Below are 13,799 nucleotides of genomic sequence, written 5' to 3' on the forward strand. Positions count from 1 at the left end.
AACTCTTCTTGTCCACAGTACAGGAATGAAAGTTTACTCTGAGTAGATTAAATGTCTTCCTCCTTCCCAAATCTGATTGACGGCTTCCTTTGGCCTCATTGGTTTTTTTTTTTTTAAGAATTAATTATTTCCAGATCATACACAAGCAAGTGTCATCCTTACAAAAGAGAAGATGGGTGAAACTCTCACCATTGGGTTTCAAGGGCTTGTCACATGAGAACGAAGTGCATGAAAAAGGTTTTATAACGGAAGAGATTTAAAAGCCCAGTTGAAACATATCTGAAAATCCACAAGAGGGAGATGCTTGCTAAACCGCCAGAAAGTAACTCCCTGGAGGGACCTGAGAGAGCCTTAGGAGGAGTCAATAGGTCCCCCCGGGATTCAGGGAGGGAGGAACAGGAGTAAATAGTGTCTGGGGGGCTCGTAGGGGAAGTACAAGCGAAGGGAAAAGCAGAATTGGCTTCGTGACTTTGGCAGCGGCTGGTGCTCAGTCAGTCTAAGACCAGCAGCAGAAGGTAAGAGTGTGTTACCCAAGAGGAGCATACATTCCCAGTTACCTCCTGATGGTCCCAGAAGTAATGGGGGCGGTTGTCTTTGAAGGCGCTTCCGCTTAGCAACCCCACGCGGTTGCTAAGGAGGGGCGGTGGCGGGGATGACCCGGAAGTGGTGTTGTCCATGTCTCACTGCCGGCTTTAAGTTTGTCCTATTGGGAGGGCCAGGGTGCTCTGCGCCGGGCCGAGGGTGGGGCCAGCGCTAGAGGTTCCGGATCGGCTTCAGCCGCCCCTCGGCTCCTCGCCTTACCCCTCCCCTCCCGCACCTCTCCTCCCTCCCTTTCCTGGGAAAGAGAGAAGCCAACGCTGCGGGTGGGTAGAGAAGCACTCGGCGCCTCCGGGAGGGGACTGCGCCCGCCCCATCTGAGTCCCGAAGCACGGCCAGACCAGGTACTCGCTCCGTCTTCAACGGGGTCCAGGAGGCTGGAGCCTGAGAGTGTGTGTGTGTATCTGGGGGCTTGTGGGGGGCCCCCTTTTCCAAATCGCGGAGAAGAGCGCGGGGATACTGGGTGGGGCGGAGGCCGGCGTGTGTGACTGTAGAGGGTTGCGGAGGTGGAATGGAAGGGTTGGGGGGGTCACGGCTGACGAAGAGTTTCGGGCGGTCCGGTCGAGGTTGCCGAGGAGGCGCTCCCTCGTATACTGAGACTTCGGCCGATGTGGACCGGGAGTTTGCCACCTGGAGGGTTATCTCTGAAAGAGGGGGGGCATCCTCTGTGTCCAAAAGGAGAGCCCGGACCCTGGCGAGCTAGATGGGGCAATCTCATACTTCCATTGCCCGACTGTTCTGCCCACCTCGCTGGGGTAGAGCCCGGCTTCTAGGGTTGTGGGGGTTGTGAGTCGGCTGGGCACCGCGGGGAGCCGCCCTTGGCAGAGCTAGGGCAGTAGAGTGGGTAAGGAGACCTCCCTCCTCACAACTTCCGTGCGCTTCCCCCACTTCCTTTACTGCTCTCTAGCCCCAGTGTCTTTACAGGAGCGGTCCCTCACTCCCCAAGTGGTGCAGGCATCACAGAGTAAAAGAAAGAGGGTGGAACTGGGTTTGTTTCCCATAAATGATGCTTCGAATGTTTGAGAAGTGCCAGATTGACATAGTCAACCAAGTCTCCTAGATCAGTATTAAGTCTGGTGTGAATTTTAGAAAAGTGCAGTCCTGAAAAGCACCAACCTATAATCTAGTCTGGCATATCCTTGTTTGGTAGGTATGCATGTTTATAACAGATAGACTTGGGGGACCTGCAAAACATAGAGGTCTAAGCGAGACATGTTGAGGCAAGCCTTTGCCAACATCTTTCTTACCTGCCAGTGAGCTTGCCCTAGTTTAAATGAAGCAGAAAGATCCTCTTCATTTATATTTCAATCAGAGACTGAATTGTAGGTTCTGTGTGGTTATAGATTTCTCAGAATAGATACGTGAACGTTCAAAGAGAGAGGGAGACAAGGTTCCCTGCTTTTGAGCCTATCTCTTAATCTTTTAAGGAGATAATTGTGGTCAAGTGGAAGTATTGGCTTTGAGGTTAGGCAAATCTGGGATTGAACCAGGACTGCCTCTGGATAGTTGTTGACCTTGGGTTAAGTCATGGAACCTACCAGAGATTCAGTTTCTTCATAAGTAGCATGAGTTAGAATTCTAATCAGTTTTATAAAAAGGGGGTTTAATGTATTTAAATAACAGCTTTAAATGGAAGCACCTTCCAGTTGAAAGATGAATTATGAATAATCTTACACAGTCAAGGCAGCCCAGTTTTGTGGAATGAGCTTTGAGATAGGAGCAGAACTGGATAATGTTCCAAATCCAAATACACAGCAGGACTTTCATTAGCTTCTAGATATTGATCATAAGTAGCGTGAAACTCAGTTGTTAGTAGTTTCTTAAAACTCTGAAAAATAAAGCAGAATGTGTGCATTAACTGAAATGACCAAGAATGTTTCAGAGGTTTTTTTTTTCAGATTTGTGATGTGTGTAGGATAGATTGATAAGGAAACCATTGTAAAATTTATAATGTATATAAATCTTAATTAACATCATATATCTCTGGAGAGAATTAAAATTGGGGCATAAAATAGAAAGTAGTTGTAATTTTAAGAATAAAATCAACACAAGTAGCCATGACTCATCTTGGAGTTAAACTGTTAGCAAAACTTAGATTTTTTATATGTGTAATATATGTAAAGTAAGTGAAATGGAATGAATTTCTGCCCTTAAGTCTTTTGTGATGATTATGTAGAAATATATCTCAGAAACATGAAATCTTTATGTTAATTGTTTTGTAGATTTTAAAACGATACAGTTAATTTGTAACCTGTTGTATGTCAGATTTTCAGCTTATGTAGTTTGCTTTTTGATGTAACTTAAAGTTAGTAATTTTGGGGGTGGGGGAGGTTATGCAGTGGCCTACAGGTGTCGGACTCTTTGTGACCTCATGGACAGTAGCTCTCCAGACTCTGTTGTCCATGGGATTCTCCAGGCAAGAATACTGAAGTTGTTTGCCATTTCCTCCTCCAGAGGTCTTCCCGACCCAGGGATTGAACTCCATGTCTCCTGCGTTAGCAGGCAGCTTCTTAATGACTAAGCCACCTGGGAAGCCCTTAGTTCCCCGACCAGGGATCAAGCTTCTATCCCTGCAGTAAAGCACAAAGTCCTAACTATGGGATCACCAGGGAATTCCTGGTAATTTTAAATTTTTAAATGTACTTTATACTCAACAGATAAATAACTTGCTTTGATAATAGTTTGTGTGTGTGAAAAGCGGTTACAAAATGTGTAATTCAGTATTACTTTTAGAGAAGTTTATAGGTTTTCCATAATTTTGAGAGAATTTTCAAATATATTTCTTCTTTGTGTTTTTCTTAAAGTTGAATGTTTTTTTAAAATAAAACTGTCCAGCTATGTTGCATGCTCATTGAGATACAAATACTATTTTAAATTTTATTCATCACTGCAGCTACGTAATAGGCACCCAATAGATATTGGTCAAATTGATAATTGAATGGATATATTTTAAATTATTGATAAGATAGTTATACTATTTTTTAAAGAATTGAAATTATGTTTTTACTATCGTCGTAGACTTTTTGTAAGGTTATTCAACTTTCTGAATGGCTTTTCTGAGATTGTAAAGTCTTTACTATATATCTAAACATTTAACGGTTTTCCTGGATCATTATTTTTCAGCATCTTTTGAATCTTAAAGTTGAGACCGTATTATCTTGCTTTGGTAAAGCCATGAGAAGCTCTCATTTTTTCTCTATCTTCTCATAAAACTTAAATAATTTATTTTGGTATAAAACATAAGATACTAGCTGTAAAAAGATATATCAGAAATGTGGGCAGTAATAGAGACTGTTACATATGATACTTTTCTCAATGACCTTTTCCACTTAAACAACGTTTGTGGCCATTCCACGAATGTTTGCAGTTGTCAGTTATGGAATTTGCTTGTCAGGAAATCTAAAAATGACTAAACCTTCCTTTAACGTCTGTCTCTTGGATGATCTCAGAAAGCCTTAGGAAAGATTGGGAAGGTTTATATAGCATACTAGAATATATACTGAACAAAGTACAGTTAACTTTATTGGTGTTGCCAAACCAGAGGTCAATTACTGTGGAAATGTTTCAGAAATGCCAGGCAGTGCTTTACTCAAACCAAATGAGTATTCTTCCAGAGCTTGTTTCTATTTTAGAGCTTATTTCTTTTTGGAGCTATGATTTGGTCTCTAGTAAGGATAAATAATCATCGTATCCAGGAAAAAAAGGCTGATATCATAGACAGACTTTATTCTCACCAGTCTTGATAGAAACTGCTTCAGTGGCCTCAGATAAATGAAAGTAGGTTTTCATGAAAGAACTTTAGAATTTGTGGAAGGATAGTTTTTCTCTATTTAACATCTAACTTGTCTTTACTCATTTCTGCCTGATATAGAAGCTGGGAAGAAAAAAAAAGAATGAATTTACTTCAAAATTAGCATTTTATGTTTCGTAGGTTATTTGGAGAGCTAAATTGGATTTTGACATTATTGAGATTGTGTTCAAGATGGACTCAGGGAAAAAAAATTTAAAGAGATGCCATCTGTTTCAGATTCCTATTCCCTCACCCCTTCATATTTTGTAGCTTTGAATTAATCAGATTTTTTTTTCAAAAATCAAACCCCTCAGTAGATATAGGTTATATAATTCCAGTTGTATCAGTGAACATGTAGCTAAAAGAACTTGCATTTTATATTGAGTTACACAGAAAGTTAAAAGTAATTGTTATTTCAAACTATCTGAACATTATATACCTTCATGCATCTTTGTTATCATTTGCTTAATAAATCATTCTTGTCATTACTGCTTACCACTTATGGGTGGAAGCTGCTAAAAAAAGTGGATTATGGAGATATATAATAAAGCCTTTTTTCCTTCTGTTACAACTGGAAGAGAAGCTTCTTCTGGAAGAAGATTTTTTTAATTTACTGATGAATCCACTTAAACTTATTCTTTCTTTCTTTTCCATCTTTTGGCCTCACCTCATGACATGTAGGATCTCTTTTTTCCCTGACCAGGGATCGAATCCAAGCCCCCTGCATTGGAAACATGGAGTCTTAGCCACTGGATTACCAGGGACATCCCTAAATTTATTCTTTTAATAGTGAGTTTTGCCTTGTTGTTTCGGAGAAGGCAGTGGCACCCGGCTCCAGTACTCTTGCCTGGAAAATCCCATGGACGGAGAAGCCTGGTGGGCTGCAGTCCATGGGATCGCGAAGAGTCAGACACGACTGAGCGACTTCACTTTCACTTTTCACTTTCATGCGTTGGAGAAGGAAATGGCAACCCACTCCAGTGTTCTTGCCTGGAGAATCCCAGGGACCAGAGAGCCCGGTGGGCTGCCGTCTATGGGGTCGCGCAGAGTCGAACACGACTGAAGCGACTTAGCAGCAGCAGCAGCAGCAGCCTTGTTGTTTAGTTGCTAAGTCGTGTCCAACTCTGCGACCCCATGGACTGTAGTCTGCCAGGCTCCTCTGTCTGTAGGATTTCCCAGACAAGAATATTGGAGTGGGTTGCCATTTCCTTCTCCAAGGGCTCTTCTTGAACCAGGGATTAATCACGCCTCCTGTGTCTTCTGCATTGGCAGGTGAATTCTATACTGCTGGGCCACCTGGGAAGCCCGTAGGGATGTCCAATTGTTTTATTAAAATATTTTCTATCCTAACATGTTAATGTGGTAGTTTTTAAAACAGACTTTATTTATTTTTGGCCGCACAGCATGGGAGATCTTAGTTCCTCTACCAGGGATTGAACCCACACCCCCTGCAGTAGAAGGTTGGAATCTTAACCGCTGGACCACTGGGGAAGTCCCAAGACATTATTTTTTAGAGTAGTTTTAGGTTCACAGGAAAGCTGAGAGGAAGGTACAGAGATTTCCTATCTACTCTGCGTTCCCACACATGCCTAGCCTCCCCCATTATCGATATTCTCTACCCAAGTAGTACATTTGTTATAATTATGAACCTACATTGATAGCTATCTCCCAAAGTCCATAGTTTAATTTAGGATTGATTCTTTGTACTGTACATACTATGGGTTTGGAAACATGTGTAGTAACATTTATCCATTGTAATAATATACAGAGTATTTTCAATGTCTAAAAATCCTCTGTGCTCTGCCAATTTATCCCTCCCACCACCCTAATTCTTGGGTAGTTTTTTCTTTTTTGGAAGTAAAATGAATAAAATAATTCCTGGGGGTGGTTTTGAAATGAGATTTTTCTAAATTTTGAGATGTAATTGTTCAGTCTCGAGTTTCCATTTCAGAAAGGTTGATGCTGGGTCATTAGGTGTTAATTGACAGGTGCTGTAATTCTTTGAGATATGTAATGGGGCATTAGGAAATGTGAACTAAATGTGGTACTTTCCACATAGCAATTGCAGGTGGTAAGGAGGCTTGATAAGAGATCTGAATTCAGGAGTTTTGAACTTTCACTAAAGTTAAGGTCTTTTGCCACTTGCATTTTATTGCCGTGCAGGTTTCGGCTATACAGATTGCTTTTGGCTGTCCTCTCCTGTGTCGTCTTCCTGTTACAGTTGTTGAAGGCCATCCAGAAACTTGAGGTGGCAAAGTCTGAGTAGGAAGACACATCATAGGTGCTGCTGTAGTTGCCTGATATTTCAAATTCGGATTCAGAGTGGAAATAACTATTTTAAAAGTAATAAAATACTGTCCTGACGCACTGTTTCTCACATAGCCCAAGTAGTAATTGTTAGAATCCTCTTTCAGTTGGCTTTATAACTGTCCTGTCCTGGTTTTCTAGGACACCTATTTTCCAAAACACTTTAACCTTAAATTGGTTTTGTGACATCCAAATACTCCAGTCATCTAGAGTATGACGCAAAAAATGTTTAAAAACTCCATGCTTGATGAATTTTGTTTCCTTTTTCACCTAGTTGAATAAAACAGACCTGAGGAATGATCTGTTTGTGTGAAAGCACTTAGGTTTTCCAAAGATAGATGCTCTCCCAATCAATCAATACATAAGCTTGTTTTGCCTTTAATGGAATCCATCTGGTTAATGCTTATGTTTCTTGAGTTTCATAGATTATGGAATCATAAAGTAAAAGAAAACTTGGAAATGGACAAGTTAGACTTTCTCATTTTACAGCTGAGATTACTTAAGTATAGAGAGACTGAGACTTGATCTAGATTGTATAGCTGATGAATCACACTGGAACCCAAGTCTCCTGACTTCGGTTCCAGTTGTTTCTGATATAATATACCAGTTCGTTCTCTTAATGAAGATAAATGATTTTGTAAGAAGTAAAATTTCCAAGAAATTTAAGTAGACTGTTAAATACAGAATTAAAATTAAGTTACTTAGTTGAAAACCTAAACTAATTAGTTAATTTATGAAGTGTTGAATTAGTATTTTTAAATACTAGGTGTTACTAGATCTTTAGTTACAAGCAAATTTGTTACTTTTCATATTCTAGATAGAAATCAACCAATTCAAAAATAATGAAGATATTATAGCCTATGTTTAGCAAGCACATATTTGACTGCATTAAAATGAATCTTAATGTATTTTTTCTTTGCGCAGTGGAGATTATCTGTTAATATTTAATGTCGTAAAGCTACAGTGGAGTTCTGCTTTATGTAGTGGTATATTTATAAAACTAGAGTGGAGTGTTATGTAAAACTGAAAGTACAGATTAATTTAATATGCATCTGGTGAATTCAGGGCTTGAAGGATGCACATCTGTTGAGAAAACAAATCATAGAACTATTCAGAGCTTCAGCATCTTTAAAAATGTGGGCTTTGATTCTCTTTAACTGTTTTGAAACAGTCTTTAATGGATTTAGAAAAGGCCATTTGCTCTAAGGAAGCCACTGTGAAGCCATTTATGATGCTATTAATCATTTTATTATTCTCCACAGCATTTTGATACATTAGTGTTTTTTTTTTCAGTTTATTTATTGGGGGAGGAAGGAGTTAAATGACTCACAGTAACAAAATGAGTTTGTTGCAGAACTGTATTAAAAAAAAGAGTGAGTATAGTTTCCTGAACTGGATAGAGTAGAAGTATTTAAAGCTCTGAATTTCAATTTGAATGCACAATCGGTGAGGAAACACACTGAGTTCCTACTGTGTATTGTCACTGTACTAGTATTGTAGTTAAGATGGAACTTCAAGATATAATCATTGATCAAGCTTGATGAATTTAAAATGAAAGGTGGAGAGTAACATGGTTTCATATGTAACTAACTGCTAACTTGTTACACTCTAATAGCTCTATAGGAATTTGGGGGGGAGAAAATTCAGTGAGCGTTCATTAGGAATTTGGCGGGGGGAGAAAATTCAGTGAGTGTTCATTAATTCTGATGGGAAGAAGATTGAAGGTAAAGTAGAGATCTCAACTTTGCTGCTTATTAAAATCACATGGGAACTCTTGTCCCAGGATCAGTTGAACCAGAATCTCAAGGGTGGGACGTTCATAGTTTTTTTGTTTGGGGGCTGCACTGTGCACCTTGTGGGATCTTAGTTCCCTGACCAGGGATTGAACCTGTTCCCCTGTCCTGAACACTGGACTGCCAGAGAATTCCTCTACTCCTAGTTTTTAAAATCCTCCCCAAGGTGATTGTAATGTGCAGGAGGTGTTGAGAACCACAGGCTTTAAGGATGGGTATGATTTGGATAGTCAGGAAAGTATTGGGGGGCAGCAGAGTTATAGCAGGGTCAGGACAGTTGGGCACACCCTGTAAAACTAATGAAAGTTGTATATTCTGTTTAGGTAATAGGGAGAAATAAGATTAAGGAGGCAGAACGAAAGTATGAAAATGTCAGTCAGTCATGTCTGACTCTTTTCGAGCCCTCGGACTGTAGCCTGCCAGGCACTTCTGTCCGTGGAATTCTCCAGGCAAGAATGCTGGAGTGGGTTGCCATTTACTCCTCTAGGGGATCTTCCCAACCCAGGGATTGAACCTGGGTCTCCCGCATTGCAGGCAGATTCTTTAACCACCTGAACCACCAGGGAAGCCCTTAAGGAGGCAGAAGGGTCACATTTTAAGCAATGCTTCTCAAAGTGCAGTTCCTCAACCAGCAGCCTCAGGATCACTGGGAAATCCATCATGAAGCAAAGTCTGAGGCTCTGCTCGATACTTGCTGAATTGGAAACTTCAGGAGTAGATTCCAACAATATGTTTTTAACAAGCAATCCATATGATTCCAGTGTACTCTAGAGTTTGAGAAGAGCAGTTAACAGAGGCTGATGAAAGGCAGAGAATATTAGATTTGATGTCATAGTAAGTAGTGACCATTGAAGGTTTTTTCAGCTGGGGAGTAACAGGATGTATTTATATATATGCAAGGTAAATCTGATTATGACGTGCATATCCTTTGGACTACTAAAAGAGGAATGAAGAAAGCCAGTTGAGGAGGTACAGACATAATCTAGTGGATATAATCTTGCAGTGACAGCCTGTCCTAGGAAAGTCTCAGTGAAAACACAGAACAGTAATAATAGTGATGGCAGTTTAGTGTTTGTTATATGATAGGAGTTTGCTAAATGCTTTGGACACATTCTCACAGCAAGCCTCTGAGGTGTGACTGTTATTCCCATTATACAGATCAGAAAGTGAGGCAAAAAAAGGAAGGTTACCACCAGCTTTCACACTGTTAATAAGTGGGAGACACAGGATGTCAAGCTCAAGTACTTGTGCCTCTTGAAGAAGAAACTTACGGTACATGGAGACTAACTGGAGTTCAGGAGATAAACAAGACTCAGAAAAGTTTCAGTCCTTGGTGACAGATAGCAAGGGGAAGTGACTGTCAGTAGGGACATAGTCCTTATAGTGAGTACTGGCCAGGTCATTCAGCCCATTTGAAACTATACTGTAAAAGTGATCATGAGAAATAATGGAAATTTTTGTATTGTGCTTTTTAAGTATAAAGTCCAAAGTAACTTGGGATAGCTGAGTTTCTGAGTTTTGTTTTGTCTTTTTGCTCATGGTGAGTAAGTTTAAAACCTCATTGAGCTTTCAAAAGATATCTTTTAGATTTTAGTGTAGATAAATCTTTGAGTAAATTATACCTGAGAAGCTTTCTGTAATACCACTCTTCTCTTTCTAGAGAAATATTGTGATTTAGGGAAAGAGTTAGGAGCATCTTCAGATAGTTTAAGAAATATTTGTGTTATTTTGTTTTAGTTGGGAAGCAGTAAATATTGATAGTAAAATAGCTTGACATGTTTGGGTACTTGTTTTCATAAAAGGTTATTAGTTCTGTTCTAGCACCTCATTCATTGAGATAAAATTGACATAGTATAAAATCAGCCATTTTAAAGTGCATGATTTGGTGGCATTTGCTACATTCACAGTGTTGTGCAACCATAACCTTTATATAGTTTCAAAACATTTTCATCATTCCAAAAGGAAAATTCCCAAACCTGTTAAAGCAGTTACTCCCTGTTCCTCTCTCCCTCCAGCCTCTGGCAAACACTCATTGGCCTCCTACCGCCATGGTTTACCTAGTTTGGGTATTTCATATACATGGGATCATACAGTATGTTACCTTTTGTGTCTGCTTCTTTACTTAGCATAACTTTTTCTAGACCATCTATGTTGTAGCATGTATCAGCACTTCATTTCTTTCTATGACTGAATGATATTCCATTATATGGATATACCACATTTGTTTATCCATTCATCAGTTGATAGGCATTTTGGTTGTTTTTACCTTTTGGTTATTGGAATAGCTCCTGTGAATGCTGACATAAAAGTTTTTGTTTAAATACCTGTTATCTGTTCTTTGGGATAGGTTCCTAGGAATGGAATTACTGGGTCATATGGTAATCTTGGAAGATCCCCTGGTGGAGGGCACAGCAACCCACTCCAATATTCTTGCCTGGAGAATTCCATGGACAGAGGAGCCTGGTGGGCTACAGTCCATGGGGTGGTAAAGAGTTGGACGTGACTGAAGTGACATAGCACACAAACACACATGATAATCCTACTTTTTATTTTTTGAGGAACCACCATCTGTTTTGTAGTGACTGCACCATTTTACGTTCTCATCGACAATGTCCAGGGTTCTGATTTCTCTATATCCTCACTGAAGTTTGCTATTTTATTTATTTATACTTCGTCATGCAACTTGCAGGATCTTAGTTCCCCTCCTAGGGATTGAACCCATGGTGGTGAAAGGGTTGAGTCTTAACCACTGGACTGCCAGGGAATTCCCTGTTTATTTTTTAATTATAGCCATCCTAGTGGGTATAGGTATCTCACTGTGATTTTGATTTGCATTTCCCTCATGGCTAATGATGTTGAGTGTATTTTTTAGTGCCCATTAGCCAGTTGTGTATCTTTTCTGGTCTAGGTAAGTAAGTCCTTTGCCAATTCTTTTTTTTTTTTTGGTAGAGTTTACATTTTACTTGTTTATTGTTGTTGTTCAGCTGCTCAGTCATGTTCAGCTTTTTGTGACCCTGTGGTCTGCAGCACACCAGGTCTCCCTATCCTTCACTACTTTCTGGAGTTTGCTCAAATTCATGTCCATTGAGTCAATGATGCCATCTAACCATCTTGGGCTCTGTCATCCCCTTCTCCTTCTGCCTTGAAACTTTTCTAGCACGATGGTCTTTTCCATCAAGTCAGTTCTTTGCATTAGGTGGCCAGGATTCATCAGTCCTTCTGGTGAATATTCAGAGTTGATTTCCTTTAGGATTGACTGGATTGATCTCCTTGCAGTCCAAGGGACTCTCAAGAGTCTTCTTCAGCATCACAGTTTGAAGGCATAATTCTTTGGCGCTCAGACTTCTTTATGGTCCATCTCTCACATACGTACATAACTACTGGAAAAATCATAGCTTTGACTAGATGGACCTTTGTTGGCAAAGTAATATCTCTGCTTTTCAATATACTGTCTAGGTTTGTCATAGCTTTTCTTCCAAGGAGCAAGTGTCTTTTAATTTCATGGTTGTGGTCTCCATCTGCAGTGATTTTGGAGCCCAAGAAAATAAAAGTCTCTCACTGTTCCCACTTTTTCCTCCATCTATTTGCCATGAAGTGATGGGACCATATGCCATGATCTCAGTTTTTTCAATGCTGAGTTTTAAGCCAACTTTTTCACTCTCTTCTTTCACCTTCATCAAGAGGCTCTTTAGTTCCTCTTCGCTTTCTACCATAAGGGTGGTGTCATCTACATATCTGAGTTACTGATATTTCTCCCCTAAATCTTGATTCCAGCTTGAGGTTCATCCAGTCCAGAATTTTGCATGATGTGGTCTGCTATAAGTTAAATAAGCAGGGTGACAATATACAGCCTTGACATAACTCCTTTCCCGATTTTGAACCAGTCTATTGTTCCATGTTCAATTGTAACTGCTACTTCTTGACCTGTATACAGGTTTCTCATGAGACAGATAAGGTAGTCTGGTATTCCCATCTCTTTAAGAATTTTCCAGTTTGTTGTGAGCCACACAGTCAAATGCTTTAGCGTAGTCAATGAAACAGAAGTATGTGTTTGTCTGGAATTTTCTTGCATTTTCTATGATCCAGCAGATGTTGGCAATTTGATCTCTGGTTCCTCTGCCTTTTCTAAATCCAGCTTGTAAATCTGAAAGTTCTTGGTTCATGTACTGTTACTGTTCACTTGTTTATATAATTGGTCATAGTTCACATTTTAAGTAATTATTAATCAAATAGCACTCTTTTCCTCAATCTGTCATATTTCCTAAGTGACTACTGGTCACATTCACATGATGGTTCCTTCTCTGCCTTTCCTTGCTTTAAAGAAAGATTGTGGTAAAATACATATAATAAATTTCTATACAAGAATTCTTGTTTCTTTGCATGCCACATAATCTTTTGTACATTTTGAATATTATGTATTGACTTTAGACATCAGATTCCTCCCCTCCTCAGGGTTTTTTGTTGCTTCTTAATGTGGATTATTGTTAATTTCATTGTTGTTTGTTTAGTGTCTTTTCTAAACTATTTTTGTTATGTATATATTCTTTGTCGTGTGTAGTTATTGAAGTCTGTGTTCCATTAACCTTGCGGTCAACTAGTATTTTGACCCAGTTCGCTTGAACACCTGGAGACCATAAAAGTATGAAAGAAAAAGAAAAAAATACTGTCCTACTTTTAGTTGGATGGTTCTGTGTTTGGGTACTCTAGTGCTTAGCTGGGCTATTTACAGCCCTGCCTTAGCCTTTATTTCCTGTTTGGATGGAGCCTAAGGGTCAGCTAGAGGTGAAAGTCAAGGGTCTTTTTAGAGCTTTTCTGTGTGTGCGTTCAGCCTTGGAAATATGTGTGGACTTCTAGATTGCTTGTAAGAGTTTACAAAGCCCGTTTCTCTCCACATATCTCCTTTCTCACGCTCTCGCTTGCCAGGCTTTTAGCTCTCTCTGTGTTACTCTGCCTATTTTCCCCTCCCCTAGGCTGCCTGCCCTGGGAGTGCTCCAAGTCAGGCAGAACAAAAGCATCTTCTTGTGCCAGTTTTTGAGGAAGTTGCCAGTCGGGTCATAGCGTTCACGCACAGTTCTTTGAAAGTAAGGCTTTTGCTCCCCTGGCACTGTTAGCCTTCAGCAGGTAGGCAGCTGCCATCCTTACTGCCTTTGTTGCACGGGGGAGTGGGGAATGGAGGTAGGCAGTTAGAAACACCACATTGCTCTCTCACTTCAGTGTAGGAGCTTCTTTCTTTGCTAAGCTTTCTTGGTTGTTGTAATTTTTATTAGATTACACAGGTCTGCAAAAGTTAATTCTGACTTTTTTCCAGCCTG

At 40.0% G+C, this 13,799-nt stretch overlaps 1 protein-coding gene across 1 annotated transcript in view; it reads left to right on the forward strand.

Annotated features, from left to right (window-relative positions):
* Positions 1-812: 812 nt before the first annotated feature.
* Positions 813-13,799, forward strand: part of CSNK1G1 (casein kinase 1 gamma 1) — a 148,327-nt gene continuing 135,340 nt past the window's right edge. The window contains exon 1 of the mRNA XM_052647408.1: positions 813-941. The gene's annotated coding sequence lies outside the window, so the exon portion shown is untranslated. The remainder of the gene's footprint in view (positions 942-13,799) is intronic.

Source organism: Budorcas taxicolor, chromosome 10 (genome assembly GCF_023091745.1).
Source record: "Budorcas taxicolor isolate Tak-1 chromosome 10, Takin1.1, whole genome shotgun sequence".
NCBI classification, from domain to species: domain Eukaryota; kingdom Metazoa; phylum Chordata; class Mammalia; order Artiodactyla; family Bovidae; genus Budorcas; species Budorcas taxicolor.